Consider the following 17,779-nt stretch of genomic DNA (forward strand, 5'->3'; position numbering starts at 1 on the left):
TGGCAGCCCTTTAATAGGTGCTGAATGAATGAATGCGTGGATAGCTGTGTGACCTTGCTGAGCTACTTGACCATGCGGAGTCTAGGTTTCCTCATCTATGAGATGAGGATCTGACCCACTTCTTCATCAGAAGGCCTGACATGTCTGAGCCGCCATAGAGGTAAGAGTGGCCTGACCTGCAGTTGTGGAAGAGGAGGACTGGGGCGTCGCAAGAGCTGAGATTTCCGCCACCTCCACGCCTGGGTGCACACTGTCAGGTCACGTTGGTGAAGGCGCCACCTGGGTCTTGAATGTAGCAGGTGCCCTTGCAGCTTCCCGTGGAGCCCAGGCGTTGAAGAGTGGTTCTGGCTCTTGCCTCTTCTTGGAAGCCCAGAGGGAGGCTCTCCGATGGGCCCCCAAACATTTTCTCCAACAAGGACATCTTTCATGATTCTTTGTTCCGGGTCCTCTGTTTTGAAACCAAACAAGGACACAGATCGCAGCCATTCCAGCGGCTCAGCATGAGCCCGCGCTTTGTTCCGCTTTGTTCCCACGCAGAGGCAGGCGATGTGGGCCCGGAGCAGAGACAGGCACTTGACATTTCCCCAGCCTGGGCGGCCTCCTCCAGGGCAGGCAGTGTCTGGCCGCTGGCCTTAGGAAGACTGACACCAGGTCACAAACGTCATTCCTGCCTCGAGACCCCCGAGGGGTCAGAGGGCCCAGGCCGTGTGGACCAGTTGTCTGCAGCCCTTGCCCTTGTTCTCCCAGGTTAGAGGGGGTAGGGTGGGGGAGCAGGGCGGGTTTCTGAGCCCACCCATTGCCTCAAGGCCAGAAGCCCCTTGGCTGCTTCCACGTCCTCCAGGACCAAGCTCCCACACTGGTCACTTGAGCAGAGCCGTCTGTGGTCCAGACAGAGCTGAGCTCAGCAGCCTTGCCCAGTGCCAGCCTCCTGCCTCCAGTCATTGGTGTCCATTGCTCTGCCCCCTCCCCCACAGGTGGGAACTTGCAAGGCATTACACTTCTAAGGGAGCCCTCCCGGTGGCCGCTTTGTCTGAAGGTCCCCTGGGCCCTGTTGCTGGCCCCCACTTGAGAGGAGGAGATAAAGCACAGATGGGCTAACTTAGGAGGTGAGGCAGAGTGATCAGGGCACAGGTTTCTGCTCAGAATCAGCCAGAGCGTCCTAGTGGCGCACGAGCTGTGCGCCTTGCGGGGGCTGCCTGTGGCAGGTGGGAGCACCAGTCATCACGGGGTGTGAGCAGAGGCTGGTGCGCCGGCCTGGCGCTTGATGGGGTGGGCCGGGGACTGAGCTGCGGCCCCAGCCTAGCGTGCAAGGCCCCCCACACTGCTGGGACGGGCTCAGCCTTGTGCATCTGTGCCTTTGCTGATGCTCTCGCCCTGCTGCCTGGAGGCCTTTTGTACAGGGTGAGAACTGTCCATCCTCAGGACCCAGCTACTAGCCCCTGCAGGGACCCCTCCCCTGCTCAGCCCTCTCCCAGGCTCCTTGGCTCCGGTGGGCACAGAGCATGGCTGCCGTGAACCTGGGGCTCTGGTGAGGACCCCCAGTGCCCAGCACACAGCCGGGTCTGTGGCCGTGAGCTGAGCTGGACCCAGATGTTCTGAGGGAAGGAATAGGACCCCGCTCAGACCCTGGGAGGGGGCAAGGACACATAGTGACTTTCGTGGCTTCTTCCACAAAAATGTATTAAAAATGATGTTTTAGCCCAGCTGGCGTGGCTCAGTGGTTGAGCGTCAGTCAACCTGTGAACCAGGAAGTGATGGTTCAATTCCCAGTCAGGGCACATGCCTGGGTTGCAGGCTCCATCCCCAGTGTGGGGCGTGCAGGAGGCAGCGGATCCATGATTCTCTCTCAACATTGATGTTTCTATCTCTCCCTTCCTCTCTGAAATCAATTTAAAAAAACCAAAACATATCTACATCAGTTTTTTTTTAATGATAACTTACCACTGCATTGGTATAAAGACAAATGTATTTATCATTAAAACATTTTGAACTAAAAGTTAAATTTCTTCTTTTTACTTAAAAGAAAGTAAACAGTTTCTGTGGACCCATAAAAGTACGGCGAGCCCGAGGCTCCGTGTCTGCTGTGCTGCCGCTCGGGAACCAGTAGAGCCTCAGTCTGTCCCCTTAGTGGGACGGCCTGCAATTGAGGTCCCAGTCCCAGCTTTCCTCCACTTCCGGGGTCCCCGGGGGCCCCAGACGCAGGAGGGAGATCGGAGAAGGGTTCAAGCGCAGGTAAAGAACACCGGAGACATGTTCTTCGCCCAGGCTGCCCCTCCTTCCTGTGTGCCCTCCCCCTCCACCTCCAACAAAGCCGGCTGAGCGCCATGCGTGCAGCCCAAGCCAGGGACTGTGGTAGGAGGACAGAGAGGAGGGCGTCGTAAATGAGTCACTGACACCCCTGCCCTGGAGGGGCTCCCGTCTCCCAGGAGATAAACCAGCACCTGGAATTGCAGACAGAACGGGCTCTTCCCCTGGCGGTTCTGGGAAGCCTCCCAGAGTCAGGGGCTTGGCGCCCAGCCCTGGAATATTTCTGGGGGGTAGAGGCATCTGTGACTGCCAGGCTCATCTTCACCTGAAAGCTTTGCTAAAGATGGCGGATTGGACCCGTGCACCAAATTTCCCTCCTCGAAAACCCGTGCAGACTACAGAGGGGGTTTCTTCCTTTTGTTATCTTTAAGGTGGAAGCCCACAGGGATGGGCAAGCAGGACAGGAGACCAAATCTGCACCATTTTTTTTTCCTTCATTTTTCTCGGTGGGGCTGGGGATGGTGATGTGGTGCCAATCGGCACCATTTTGAAGCCGGAAAGTAGATGGAGGATGGCAACTGACTGAGGGATTCAGGAAAGCCACCTCCAAATACGCAGGGCTCAGCGCCAGCGTGACTTACCCCACAGAATTGCCAAGGGTTCAGCCCCAGCTGGAACCTAAGGTGGGGGTAGTAGGTGGAGGCAAAATAAGGATCAGTCAGACCCTCAGATCCTCCCAGAACTGCCAGGCAGCCACCCTCCGTACCCACCAGAAGACTGGTTATTCTCTGGTAATGGTGAGCCAGGGGGTCCTGGCCTAGGGAGAGGGTAGTCACACCAAAAACAGCCAGTACCTGGGGCTGCTGAGTGCTGGAGTCCCTGCCTGGGCCCTGGCCCTGCTGCCGGGGGCAGTGAGGCCTTTAACACCCTCCCCCTCGCCCCCCCCCCCCCTCCCCCGCAGGACACTGAAGCATCCTCCCTGGAGAATCTGGTCCTCCCAAGAACAAATTCCTAAAAATACTGACATGGTCCCAAACCAGCACCCCCAGACCTCCCTTCAGTGGAGTACAAGGGTCTCTCCCAACACACCCCGAGGAATAACTCGACTCTTTGACAGTGTACACCTTGAACTTTGATAAGTAAGTAAGGTGAACGTTAAAAAAGACGAGCACCAGCCATTACCTTATGACCCAGCAATTCTACTCCCAGGAAACGAAAAGATATGTCCACACAGAAATATACACATGTTTATAGCAGCGTTGCTCATAACAGCTAAAGACAGCGGCGATCCAAATGCCCAGCGTCGGATGAGTGGGTAAACTCCTGGCTGTAGAGCCATGCGATGGAATATTACTCGGCATGAAAAGGGATGGGGTTCTCAACCTTTTACAGGGGTCGCCTAAATACATCCTGCATACCAGATATTTACATTACAATTCATAACAGTAGCAACATTACAGTTATGAAGTAGCAACGAAAATAATTTTGTGGTTGGGGTCACCACATGAGGAACGGTATTAAAGGGTTGCGGCCTTAGGGAGGTTGGGAACCGCTGCTCTACAAGGAGGATGAGCCTTGAGGACCTTCTCAGTGAAAGAAGCCAGACACAAAAGGTCACGTATTGTACTATTCCTTTAAAGTGAAATGTCTGGAATATGCAAATCCACTGAGACAAAAAGCAGATTAGGGGTTGTCAGGGGCCAGAGGAAGGGAGGATGGGGAGTGATGACTTAATGGATACCAGCTGTTTTTCTGGGGTGATGAGGAAGCAGGAAACTAGAGAGAAGTGGTGGTTCTCCGACATTGTGCATGTCCTGAATGCCCCTTAGGATTGTACACTTCAAAATGGTTAATTGTATGTTATACGAACTTCAACTCCATTCAAAATAAGTGCATAGAAGCACCAGCCACAGAGTCCAGGTCTCAGGTGACTCCTCTAGACTTAGGAACACCTGCGTTAAACCCTGGGCTGAGCTTCCCACACAAAGGGAATGAGAGCCACCAGCTCCATGTTCCACTCTCCCGTGATCACACTGGATTTTATTTTTTATTCTCATTATTTTTAATCCTTACACGAGGACATGCTTACTGGCTTTTTTTAGGCGGGGAGGGAAGGAGAGAGAGAGAGAAAGAGACATCAATGTGAGGGAGGAACATCAATGGATTGCCTCCTGGCCAGGGATGGAACCCATAGTTGAGGTGTGTGCCCGCACAGGAATCAAACCCACAGTCGTTCAGTGCACGGGGTGACACTCCAACTGAGCCACACCAGCCAGTGCTCCAGTGGTTACTTTTTATTTTATTCTTTTAAAATATATTTTATTGATTTTTTTACAGAAAGGAAGGGAGAGGGATAGAGAGTCAGAAACATCAATGAGAGAGAAACATCGATCAGCTGCCTCCTGCACACCTCCTACTGGGGATGTGCCCGCAACCAAGGCACATGCCCTTGACTGGAATCGAATCCGGGACCCTTCAGTCTGCAGGCCAACACTCTATCCACTGAGCCAAACTGGTCAGGGCCAGTGGTTACTTTTTATTTTATTTATTTTATTTATTTTAAATATATTTTTATTGATTTCAGAGAGGAAGGAAGAGGGAGAGAGAGCCAGAAACATCAATGATGAGAGAGAATCACCGATCAGCCGCCTCCTGCACACCCCCCACTGGGGATCGAGCCCGCAACCCAAGCATGTGCCCTCGACCGGAATCGAACCCGGGACCCTCCAGTCAGCAGGCCGACGCTCCATCCATCGAGCCAAACCGGCTAGGGCCAATGGTTACTTTTTAAAAAGCAAAAAGAAACAAGTGCAATTAATTTTGATGCGATCATTTTTTTTACTCAATATAGCCAAAATATTATCATTTCAACATAGCAACATTATTAATTACTAATTACTAATCAATATATACAACTACTAATGAGATCTCTTCTTCATAGAAGTCTTTGAAATAAGGGTGAACACCTCCACCTGGGCTGGCCGCGTTCCCGGCTTCCGAGCCAGCTCCCCTCGCCCCACCCAGCTCTGGCTCTGCGGGCTCTCAAACTGGAGTCTCAGGACCTCACCTGCAGTGGGTGAGGGTGTTAAACTGTAGTGGGTTTTGAGTCTATGAATTAAAAACAAATTGGCTGTAATTGTGTTTAGGATTATCGAACGATTGCTTTCACAATAAGTCCTACTGATGGTTGCCAGAGGGAAGGTGGGTTGAGGAACTGGGTGAAAAAAGTGAGGGGATTAAGAAGTACAAACTGATAGTTACAAAATACTCATGGGGATTAGTCAATAATGGGGTGCTGATGGGTACTGGGAATATCGGGGAGCGCTTTGTGAGGTGTATGATTATCTGACCACTGTGCTCTACACCTGAAACTAATACAAAATAGAATTGAATATAAACTGTGATTTAAAAAAAGATAAAAAGTAAGTCCTAAATTAAATGTAGAATTGTCATAGGACCCACATCCGGGCGTATACCCCAAAAAATTGAAACCAGGGACTCGAGCAGATATTTACACACCAATTTCATAGCAGCGTTATTCACAGCAGCGGAAAGGCGAAAGCAACCCGCTGGTGGATGAAATGCCCATCACGGGTGAATGAATAAACAAAATGTGGTCCATCCATACAATGGGATGTTATTCATTAAAAGAAAGGAAATTCTGGCTCGCATGTGCGGCAGCAGGTGAGCCTGGAGGACATGGTACTAAGCACATACGCCAAACACAAAGGACAAACACCGCAGGATCCACCCGTAGGCGTCCCTGGAGGCGTCGAAGCAGAGAGACAGAGAGTGGCACGGTGGCTGCGGGGCTGAGGGAGGGGGGTTGTTGATTAATGGGGACAGTTTCGATGTGGGAAGATGGGAAAGTTCTGGAGATGGATGGTGGTGATGGCTGCACAACAACGCAAGTGTCCTTAATGCCACTGAACTGCACCCTTTAAAACGGTTAAAATGGAAAATACAATGTGTGGACGAAAGGGGCCACATGCTGACCTGACAAGCTCAGGGGAGGCCTGCACGGCGGTCTTGCAAACTCAGAGACCTAACCTCACTACAAAGGATGGTCTGAAATTAAACTTTAACTAAAGCAGTTATGGTGGGCAGTTACGTCCTAGGCCAGTATCTTCACTGACAAGGTCAACCTTTATCGTAACTGAGCCTATCTGTCTTTTTGCATCTATGATAACATACCCTTGAAATGTCTGGGTAACTTGTGACTTCCCTTTTTGGGGGGCCCCTGAGGCACAGCCTAATGTGCTGGGCACCAGGACAGATGCCACAAATTCCTTCATTATCATGTTAATTGTTCCTGCACCCACCTAAGTGTGTGTCCATCATTTTACTTTTTATCCAATCCCAGCGGTTTCCCCTGCTTTGCTTTATCCCTCCTCCTTAATCTATCACCAATGAATTCCATGTAACCCACCTCCTTTGATTGCAAATGCATAAATACAAATATAACCCCGCCATTCTCCGGAGCACTATCTCAATTCGTTCAGATTATGCTTTCCGGCTTAGGACAACAGTTTGGCTCAAATAAACTCACAAAAAATCTTTACAGGTTTCAGTGGTTTTTTTTCCGTTAACAAATGTTATGTGTGTTTTACCACAATCAAATACAAAGTCCTGCCACCAGCATGTCTAGATTTGTGTGGCCTGGGGCTGCTGAGACTTACAGTCACTGGTGGCTAATGAGAGCCGATGGGGGAGACTGTGTGCCCTCCAGGTTCCCACCCAGCCAGGGCCTCGCACGTGGGCGGAAGGTGAACGGAGGAGGAAGGAGGAAGGCCCTCGCACTGCGGCCCAGGCCACCTGGCCCTGGAGAACCAGCCCCTTGGAGCAATTTTTATTGGTTCTGCTAATATTTCTTTTTTTAAAAATATATTTTATTGATTTTTTTACAGAGAGGAAGGGAGAGGGACAGAGAGCTAGAAACATCAATGAGAGAGAAACATCGATCAGCTGCCTCCTGCACACCCCCTACTGGGGATGTGCCCGCAACCAATGTACATGCCCTTGACCGGAATCGAACCCGGGACCCCTCAGTCCGCAGACCGACCCTCTATCCACTGAGCCAAACCGGCTAGGGCTCTGCTAATATTTCTTACCCTTGTTTTGTAATTTGCTCTGCTTGTAATGTTGGAGGCGCGCTCAGGCAGGAGGGTCACAGCGGCTCTGTGCACAGTTAGGAAACACTGCAATAAAGATGACTGCAGACAACCCCAGGGGCCATGGGAAATGCTCTAAAAGAGCCTGCATGCACTGCTGGTTTTGACTAATGCTGTGGTTTGGCATCTGGGTCCGTCTCCCTTGAGACAGGGTCATCCCTGTGTCCCCTCGGGGCTGGCACTAGGGTCAGTCTCAGGATTGTTTCCTGAGTGTGTGAGGGAGCGAGTGCATGCATGCAAGTGGAGAGGAAGCGGGAGTTTACTGTGGGGCTGAGTGTGGAGGGGGGAAACAGGGGAAGTTTGGGGGGTGCATCCTGGGCCTGCAAGAGGAAGTTTGAGGAGATTGCGTGTGGGTGGGCCTCTTAGGGCGAGGCTTCAATCCCTGCCCCGGGCGAAGAGACCAAGCTCAGCTCTGCCCTGCGATGGCACAACCGGGGGACCCAACATGAGCCCGGCTGTCAGGGGGGTGGCCAAGGGGAATGAGCCCCCCACTCCCTCTTCCTCCCCCACACCTCAGGGTGGGGATCCGGGGGGTGCTGCCTGCGCCGGGGCAGGGGCCCAGGTCTCTGACCCCACTCGCCATCACATTACCTGGCATGGCTGTGTGATCGTGGGCAGGTCACCGTCCAGGTCTGAGCTTCAGCGTCTGTCCCCGAGGATGGGCTCAGGGTTGGGGGCAGGAACACAGCAGGAACCAGCAGGGCCCTGACTCTCCTGCGGAGCTCCGGGGGCCAGCTCAGGGCCGGAGAAGGGACCGTGACTTAGAAGCGGCTCCTCTCCTGGCTCCAGGGCTGGGGACGGCAGAAGCTCAGTGTTGTCTGCAAACATAAATGTAAGAGGCCTGGCTGGTGAGCCCGGGTAGCAGATGCCCCTCCTGCAGCCCCAGGGTCTGCCATGTGATCAGCAGTGCCTCTTCCTGCCCTCAGGGCCTAGGTGCCAACAGCCCTGGGACTGTGGGTGAAGGGGGCAGGCAGAGCAAACTCCCTGGCGCTGGAGGACACAGCGTCAGACAGCAGGAGCTCTGCAGCCCCCGACAGGCCTGGGTTCAGGCTGGCTCCACACTGGCAAACCCTGGGACTTCCAAGCCTCTCCCAGCCTCAGGTTCCACATCTGTAAAGTGGACATGGTCCCTCCTGCGTGGAGAAGGTCCCTCCTGACCCGGAGGAGCAGGCAGAGGTAAGGCAGCTCGCCCTCTGCTAAAATGAGGGGCTTTGAAGTTGGCGGTCATCTTGGTGGTCACTGGAATGGGTGGGTTGGCTGGGGCCACCTCACATCCTCCCTTTAGTCCTAGGGGAGCCATTTCCTGTGAGCTGCTGAGATGTGATCAGGAAGCTGAGAAAAGGGGGGTTCAGTTTCAGGCTCAGCTCAGCCACCCGCTGTGCGGTGTGAGCAGGTCACTCCCCTCTCGGGGCTTCTGCTTCCTCTTTGGGGTCCTGTCTTGAAAACAGTTCAGGAACTGGCATCCTAGGAGCCTGCTATTTTGAACCACCTCTCCCTGGGGCCAGAGTGTGGGGACAGGGCTTTCGGGGGGCGGCGTGTCTGGGCCACAAGAAAGGGGTGAAGGGCGGGGAGGGCAAGCTGGGCATGTGGGTCCGCGTGGACCGGCCACTGGAGGACAGACACCTGTGGACAGCAGTCGTGGCAGCAGCAGGGTGGTCTGCAGGGGATAGCCCCCAAGCTCCCACAGCCCCGAGAAGATGCACAATTTAGGCTTTAAAAGGAGCTCGCTTGCTGCAAGAGCAGCTCCTGATACCTCTCTTTCTTAAGACCTCTTCTTGCACAAGCCCCTCCTGCAGAGAAACTTGGTCCCACAGTTCCTCTGTGGGGGGTGAGCGCCCTGTTTCTGGGGGTTTCTCAAGCAGGGGACCGAAATGAGCTGGGGGAGAAGGGGCGGGAATGCAGCAGAGGGACCGCGTGGGGGCTGGTGGCCGCCTCCTGCTGAGTGGCCTGGACGGCTGGCTCCTCTGGTCCCGGGACTCGGGGCTCTCCCTGGGGCATCTCAGCCGGGCCCTCCCACCTCCTCCCCGTGCCGACCTCTCGGCTCAGGGTGCTGAACGGTGGGTGCTGCCCCTCAAATTGGCTGGTGGCCACTGACTCATCTCTATCTTTCTCAGAACAGGTAAGGACCAGCTGGGTGGAAGGGTAGGTGAGAAGCCACCCGTCTGGGTTGAGCCACAAATACTGTGACCCCGAGGAAGTCACTGTGCCTCTCAGCCCGCAGACCCACAACGGGGGGGGGCTCAGCTGTTATTCCTGTGCAGGCGGGGGGCCCAGTGGGTCCCTGGGTAGGATCCTGGTGTCTCCAGGTCCCTGGAGACTGGTCAGCTGGGAGGCGTCCACCTGACTCAGTCCTGAAGGACTTTTTAACTCGAAAGACCCAAATTCCAAGAGCCTGATGACTCCCCTGAGGTGGACTCGGAGAATGACCCTCTTTGCCCCCCACTCCACCCACCTCAGCAGGTGGGTCGAAGCAGCAGTGCCAGCCGGGTACTGTCTGTCTGTCTGTCTGTCAGGAAGAGAGAAACCATCGTCCTGTGGGGCAGGGCTGTGGCCCAGGGAGCCGGAGCAGCTGGGCCTCCACACCTCGCTCCCATTGCTCAAGCACAATCTCTGGGCCAGCCGGCACACTCACTGTGCCTCCCTCACCTCAGGCCTCGTCGTGCTGTTGTCATCCCTGTTTGGGGAAAACCAAGTCCCAGAGAGGGGGTGTGGCTTGGCCTGGCCACCAGAGGAAGCGTCGACTGTCATGTTGCTGTGAGCCTGAGATTTCAGGACCTTGAGATGTCAGGACTCGAAGTGTATCAATTATCTATTGCTGAGTAACAAGCATCCCCCAGTGTGCATTTGCTCACAGTTCTGCAGTTCGGACAGAGCTGGGCAGGACTGCCGGACTGCTTGTCTCTGCTGTGTGCTGTGCAGGCCGGGGTGGACGACTGGCCTCCCACAGTCTAGGTCTCTAGCAGGGCTGGTTTGACCGCAAGAAGCTGTCTTCTCCCTTCATGATCTCTCAGCTTCTCTGCTCTGTGGCCTCTCTCTAGCAGCCTAATCTGATGTCCTCCTGTGGCCTGTGGCTTCCAAGCTGGAGATGAGGGATGCTATAGGCCTGGATCCTCTCGGTCACTTCCACCTCCTCCTCCTGGTCAAAGCACGTCGCACACAGGCCACCCAGACTCCTAGGGAGGGGAGACCACTGACTCATCTCTATCTTTCTCAGAACAGGCAAGGACCAGCTGGGTGGAAGGGCAGCTGAGAAGCCACCCGTCTGGGTTGAGTCACAAATACTGTGACCCCGAGGAAGTCACTGTGCCTCTCACCCCGCAGACCCACAACGGGGGAGGCTCAGCTGTCATTCCTGCGCAGGTGGCGTGCCCAGTAGGTCCCTGGATAGGATCCTGGTGTCTCCGGGTCCCTGGAGACGGGTCAGCTGGGAGGCGTCAGTAGGGCCGTGGGGCCCGAGGTACCGGTTGGAAGGAATTGTTATCAGGCGTCCTGGCAGACATTCTTCCACCCAAGGATCCCGCCTTAGAGCAGACCCTTGCCTGTGTGTCAGGGGTGGAGAGCGGATGGTGACTCAGACTACAGAGGAGGGAGGCCTGGACGCTGGGGCCCAGCTGCAGTGGGGCCAGGATAGGCTGGCCCTGGCCAGGCCCAGGGACCAAGGGCTCGCAGCCTCTCTCCTCAGGCCCGGTCTTACCCTTCAGCCCATCCCCCTGAGGGAGAGGCAGCCGAGCCCCAGTGGGGAATGAGGCCGGGCCTGCTCCTCCTGCTGGGGGCAGCTTGTTGTGGCCCTGCATTGGCGGGGAGCAGGCTGCGGCCGGCCATTGCCCTCCACCTGCCCTGCCCTGCCCTGCCCCTCCCGATACTGAGAAACTTCCTCCCAACAGCTCCACCCCAGCCCTCCCCAGCCTCTCCGGTTCTGAGAAAATGGTGTTTCCAGATAATGATGTTCCTGAGGGGTGGGGGGAAACAACGCAAATCCTTCCCCCAACTCTACCCCCCCAAGACCTGGGAACTGCACAGCGACCCCCAGCACAGGCCCTGGGGTGCAGGCCCCCCGCCTCTCATCAGGTCTTCAGATCCAGGGCCCTGACCTGCACAGCCCCCACCTGGCTGGGGCAGGGGCCAAGCATCCTGAAGGTGGCAGTGCGGGACCTCGGGGAGGGGTCTGGCCTCGGCCTTGGGGGCCACAAGCACTCCCATGGGTTAAAGGCCATGGCTATGGGGTCCTGTTCTAGCAACTTCCCAAGGCTCTGGGCAGACCCAGCCTCTCTGAGCGCAGTTTCCTCACGGGTGCAGTGGGGAACTTAGCAGCCTTCGAAGTCCCTCCCAACTAGAAGATTCCATGACCCCAACCTTCCAGAAGGGGGAGGAGTCGCCGAGAGGGACTGAGCAGAGGGCTCCAGGGTGGCGACCACCAGCTGTTGCGGTCATGACGCCCTCACTGTGTCTAAACTCTTAACATGAGCACACGGACTCAATCCTGGCGGCAGGACTGTGGGGGTGCCCAGCCGGGCTTTGTGGGTGCAGGGAGGTGTGCCCTGTGTGTGCACATGGATGTGTCTGTGCGTCCGTGTGTACCAGGCTTGGAGTCTATGTGTGAGTGTGTTCGCGAGTGTGTGTGCACGACCCTAGGTGAGGAGTCTCCCAGCGGGTGCACCTGCCGGCAGGTAGGGGGCTCGCTCCACAGGTGCCCCAGGCCCGTGCACTCAGGTCTGGGTGTTTGTTATTCTCTGCTGGCTTGACTCCTGGTGTGGCCCAGCCTGTTCCCCTAGGGCAGCGGTTCTCAACCTGTGGGTCGCGACCCCTTTTGGGGTCGAACGACCCTTTCAAGGGTTCGCCTAAGACCATCGGAAAACACATCTATAATTACATACTGTTTTTGTGATTCATCACTATGCTTTAATTATGTCCGATTTGTATCAATGAAATTGGGGGTCACCACAACATGAGGAACTGTATCAAAGGGTCGCGGCGTTAGGAAGGTTGAGAACCACTGCGCTGGGGGATCCAGCCCCCAGGCCTCACTCACTCCTGCAGGCCGGGGCCCTGGGCTGGCCTGGGCGGCAGCGGGGGTCACTTGCTTAGCCTCCACCTGGCGCCTCGGTCTCACTCTCAGCACCTGTGGCATCCTTGGAACTGGTGGGGTCCCTCCGTGTGGGCCAGTCTCTTTGTGCCGTGCCTCAGTTTCCCCACCTGGGCTTGGGCGTGGGAGGCTGTGGGGCTGCCTGGGGAAGGCAGAGGGCGGAGACAGCAGGCTCCGAGTTTCTCGGGGCGGTTGCCAGGGCCCAGCCAAGTCTGCGGCTCCTGGTATAAAAGGCCATTTGCATCCTGGCTCACATCCACCTGCAACCACAGCAGCCCTGGCCCTGAAGGGAGGGCTTTCCTAGTCCAGTGGCTCCCCTGCCGGGAAGGCTGGCACTTTCCTCGCTAAGCTCCTGCCAGCCCCCACAGAACTTACAGATGAGGGGTGTCCCCCAAACACACCCACAGAGGCCAACACAGGGGGTCTCCAGGCTCCCTTTCTAGGGAACAGCATTTACTGAGCAGCTACTAGTATGCGCCAGGCTGTGAGGGGCTGGGGAGCCCACAGGAAAGTCGGGACGAAGACCCTGCCTGCTAGTGGTTTTGTTCTACGGGGGAGACAAGCAAAAGAACAAGAAACACAACATTACCTCATACTAGAAGGTGAAGAGGGCTAGGAAGAAAGGAGGGGAAGCGGAGGGACCAGGGCGGGGTGGTTGGGGAGGTGAGGTATTTGTGCTAAGACTCCGGGAAGAGCGGTTCAGACAGGGAACAGCCAGTGCAAAGGAGGTGGATGAGCAGGGAGTGTGGGGGGAGGGCCCGGGGAGGCACCAGGCCAGGCTGGGAGGTTCCTGTGGCCCCTGAAGGGCCTGGCCCTCCTGTGGGTAAGAATGGAGCCACAGCAATTTGGAGCAGAGGAGGGAGGTGCCCGCATTCCAGGATCATCCTGGCTGCTCGGTGGGGCAGGAGCAGAAGCTGTGGCAGGAACTCAGGAGAGAGCCATAGAGGGGTGAGAGTGCCATGCCGGAGCCCCCAGGATTCCCTGCTGTGGGGGGAGCAAGGAGGAGTGGGGGAGGGGCCTCTGAAAGGGGGAGAGCCAGGAGCCCCTCACCTGGGCCCTGAACACGTTGAGAATCCAAAAATGGCCACGGACCCTCTCCCAGGAAAACGCACACACGTGTGTGCACACATCCACACATGCAGACAGGGGCACACACACTCAGTTACACACACATGCACATTCACTCACACGAGTATACTCACACCCATGTTTACGCCTGGCCGTGCATATCCTCGTGCTCACAAACACACCGTGCTCCCCTGAGGCAATGAACCCCGTCAAATCATCCCCCTGCTTTCAGGCTTGCTGAAAGGGACTTGTCCAAGGTCACCCAGACAGAGGGTCAACCAGCAGGACTTGGCTCAACCCCCAAACCTGGAGGTCAGGAGAGCCCTGCCTTAGGGCCTCACCCCTCAACAAGGAGCTGGCACCAGGGGAAACCCCTCTCATTCTTGTGCCCAAAGAGTCACAGGGAGGCTGGGGTACCAGACAGGAAGTGCTCAGGGACCTAAGAGGGTCCAGACACCTGTGGTGGTTCAGGAAGAGGAAGTGAGAGGTGGCTTTGGAGCCGTGCCCTGAGACTGAGAGGGTGGGATGGATACTTAGAGGTGGGCTGGGGAAGGCTTCGCAGGCAGAGCCCAGAAGCAGCAAAGGCCTTGAGGTGGGAACTCTCCAAATGGGGCATGAGCCAGGCCTCTGGGAACGGAAGTCAGAGCAGCCTCCACGGGGAGGGAACACTTGGATTGGGTCTTGAAGGATGAGTAGGAGTTTTTCCAGAAAGGCTCTCTGAACAGAAGGACTAATACATGCCGGAGGGCAGAGATGAGAAAAGTTGAAGAAACTGCAAGCATTTCAGAGGGCTGCATGCTGTGTGCTTTAGGAAGGGGCTCAGCAATGAATGAATGAATGAATGAATGAGGGGGAGGGTAGGAGAGGATGCCAAGTCTAGTGGCTTCACCCAGGTGATGAGGAAGGAAGGGGACCGACATTAATTGAATGCCACTATGCCAGCTGTCATGCCCGTTCTGCAGGCGAGGAGCCAAAGCCTTGCGCCAGCTCACTGTGCCCTGCCCGCAGCACAGGTCCGGGGACTTCTCACCTGGAGACCAGGGCCCGGCCTGGCCAGCATGAGATGACTCAGGGAGCGTGGAATGTGAATGTATTCCCTTGCGGGCCAGGCAGCAGTTCCTGAAAGAGATAAGAGACCTAGCAATTGTTCCCAGAGCCAAATGGGTCCAGGTGAAAGGGGACAGCAGACGGTAAGGTGACACCGCCTTGGGCTGGTTAATCTTGTATCTCCGCTTAGCTCCAGACTCCAGCAGCCTCCTTGCCAGACAGCCCCCAGCGAAGGGGTGGGAGGGAGGACCACCTACTGAGCCCAGCCCTTCCCCACCCCCTTTAAGGGATGGAATAGGATGGGAAGGGAGGGAGAGGATGGCGAGGTCTGATTCCTCTGAGGGCCCTGTCATGTCAGGGCAGAGATCATCCCCAATTTCCAGATGAAAACACGGAAGCTTAGGGCCCAGAAATGACTGGAGCATGCAGTGGAGCTGAATTCGAACCTAGGTCTTTAAAAAAAAATTATTACTGAGTTTTAGAGAGAGAGAGAGAAACAAACACATTGTATTTATGTACTCCTCGGTCGGTTGTTTCTTGTATGTGCCCTGACCAGAGATGGAACGGGCAACTTTGATATATCAGGACGATGCTCTAACCCACCCAACTGCCCGGCCAGGGCCTCGAACCCAGCTCTTAATCACAATAATTTTAGCTTCTCCACCTGTCAATGCCTCTGTGTGCCTGACCTGTAGAAATGCTGGGGCAGGGGGCGCGGGGAGAAGAGGCTGAGAGGGAGCCGGTGGGAGCTGCCCCGCTGCCGCCAGCTCTGTCAGAGGTGGGGTCCGGGGGCTGCAGGGCCTGGGCGGGAGAGGGGACGGTGGCCTGGCATGCCGGGCTCCGCCAGGGGCGGCCTGTGTGTGACTGAGCACATCACTTGTCCTCTCTGTGGGGCTGGGAGGGCAAGCATTTGTCACACACAGCTCCCCAGACACTGCGAGAGCACCCTGGGCAGACAGAGCTGACTGCGATAGGGCCCCAACCACGGGCCGACTGTCCTGAGGCCTCCCAAGAAGCTTGGGAATCTGGAAAGGTCAGAACAAAGGCCAGAGGAGGGGGAGGACGGAGCCCCAGGAGCGGGCCCACAGGAACTTCCTGACCCGGCAGGGCAGCCAGCGCGGGGGCAGGGCAGGGCCCCTCCACACAACTGCCCTGGGGTGGGGGAGGGGAGGCTGCTTTGGGGTCGCACCCCCCCCCCGGGGGCCTAATTCCACTCACATGTGAGGGGGTGCCCTGGTGAGGGATGCAGGGTAGAGCCCACTGAAGCAGGGCTTTGGGGCTTTGGGGCCACAGCTTTACCCAAGTGGCCATTTTTCGACAGATCGAAATGTTTTGCTAATGACAGGTAGTATGCACGTGGGTGGCATTAATTTACTCATTTTTTAACCAAATATTTATGGAGTGTGTCCTGTACTCTGGACTCAAGAGACAGTGGCCCTGCAGTCAGGGTGCCAGCTAAGACAGACTGGAGGACAGGCCCCAGGGAGGGCACCGCCTGTATGTGGACCCATTTCACCCTCCCAGCAGCCTGCTGAGGGAACCCTCCCTATTCCCATTTCACAGACAAGGAAACTGAGCGTTAAGCAACTTGTACAAAACCCTAGACCCGTGGTCGGCAAACTTCGGCTCACGAGCCACATGCGGCTCTTTGGCCCCTTGAGTGTGGCTCTTCCACAAAATACCACGTGCAGGCGCGCATGTACAGTGCGATTGAAACGTCGTGGCCCATACGCAGAAGTCAGTTTTCGGCCTGGGCGAGTCTATTTTGAAGAAGTACTGTTGGTGTTTGGCTCTGTTGACTAATGAGTTTGCCAACCACTGCCCTAGAAGGAAACCAGTTACCACAGTACAAGTCCTTACCTCTCACTCTGCCCCATGGGCAGGGCCTGGGGGTTAGGGACAGGTGAGCATGTCCGTTATGTGCATTAGTTGAAAAAACCACAAGGGAGTCAGCTCTCAGTGTAATGGATTGGTTTCTAGGTCACAACAAAATGGCTTCACATCAAACAGGCTGCATCCAAAAATGTCACGAGGGTAAAATCCTTACTTAGAGGGAAACTGGGTGGCTATGGCCGTGGCCGTGGCCGGGAAGTCTACATTCTGACACTCTGGTGTTACTGGACACCCTTCAATAATTTTCCATTTACACTATGTGTGGCTATTAACTATTCACCCAAATCAATGAACTATTTTCAAAAGACAAAAAGGCATATTTTCAAAAGACAAAAAGCCAAGGTGGGGGACGACTGGCTTACTTTCTTACTTTCTGGTCTTGCTGGACGCCCTTCAATGATTTTCACATTTCCATTATGTACGGCTATTAACTACTCACCCAAATCAATTAACTATTTTCAGAGGACAAAAAGGCGTATTTTCAAACGACAAAAAACCAGGGCGGGGGCTGGATGCTTACTTTCTGATCTTACTGGACATCCTTCAATGATTTTCAAATTTGTACTGTATGGCTATCATCTTTTCACCCAAACCAATTAGCTATTTTCAAAGGACAAAAAGGCATATTTGTGGTTCAAGCTTTGATCCAGACCTGTAGGGCTCCTAGTTTTGGGGGAGCAGAGCTCATCATGGGGCAGCAAGAGCACACACAGCGTGACAGACAGATGGCACAGACCACCCTGGCACCCTGGCAAAGAGAGTGAAGAAGAGAAAGCCCCACGAACCTGGGTTTGAGCCCCCGTGCCAGGACTCCCCAGTCTTGTTACTTTGGGCATGTCACTTCGCCTTTTCTACTTTGCCGGGAGCTGTGACAATTAAGGGAAATGATCATTTAAACCTAGCTTAGTGCTTGGGGGCGCAGGGGAGGAAAACATTTCATTCTACTCTTTCAGGTTCTCTTGCTGGTCAAATTAACATAGGAAAGATCCACAGGAGAAAAACAAACTTAATTATGTACATACTGGGGCCCGATAAGAATATGAAACCCAAGGAAAAGGGTAGTTCACAGGGTGAGAAGAGCAGATGTTTGATCTTTAGGTATTTGTCATGTTGTACGGAAAGCTCATTCAAATAAAAAGTCATCTCTCTTTCTAGGCCAGGCACCCATCTGTATATTTTTAGGTAATTAATGAAGAGGTAAACGTTTTTCTTGAGTCTGCTGGGTCTTGATTGCTCAAAATCATCCACATGCCAAAGTGGGGCACATTGT

The 17,779-nt window shown here is 55.1% G+C and overlaps 1 long non-coding RNA gene across 1 annotated transcript; it reads right to left on the reverse strand.

Annotated features, from left to right (window-relative positions):
- Positions 1 to 4,539: 4,539 nt before the first annotated feature.
- Positions 4,540 to 8,206, reverse strand: LOC139005785 (uncharacterized). Its single transcript, XR_011470704.1, has 3 exons — positions 8,010 to 8,206; positions 7,359 to 7,425; positions 4,540 to 5,030 (listed from the first exon to the last, which is right to left on the reverse strand). It is a non-coding gene; the product is annotated as an uncharacterized lncRNA (long non-coding RNA).
- Positions 8,207 to 17,779: the final 9,573 nt, after the last annotated feature.

This window comes from Myotis yumanensis, unplaced genomic scaffold, assembly GCF_028538775.1.
Source record: "Myotis yumanensis isolate MYYU_CA2020_CCGP unplaced genomic scaffold, mMyoYum1.0.hap1 SCAF_3, whole genome shotgun sequence".
Taxonomy (NCBI): Eukaryota; Metazoa; Chordata; class Mammalia; order Chiroptera; family Vespertilionidae; genus Myotis; species Myotis yumanensis.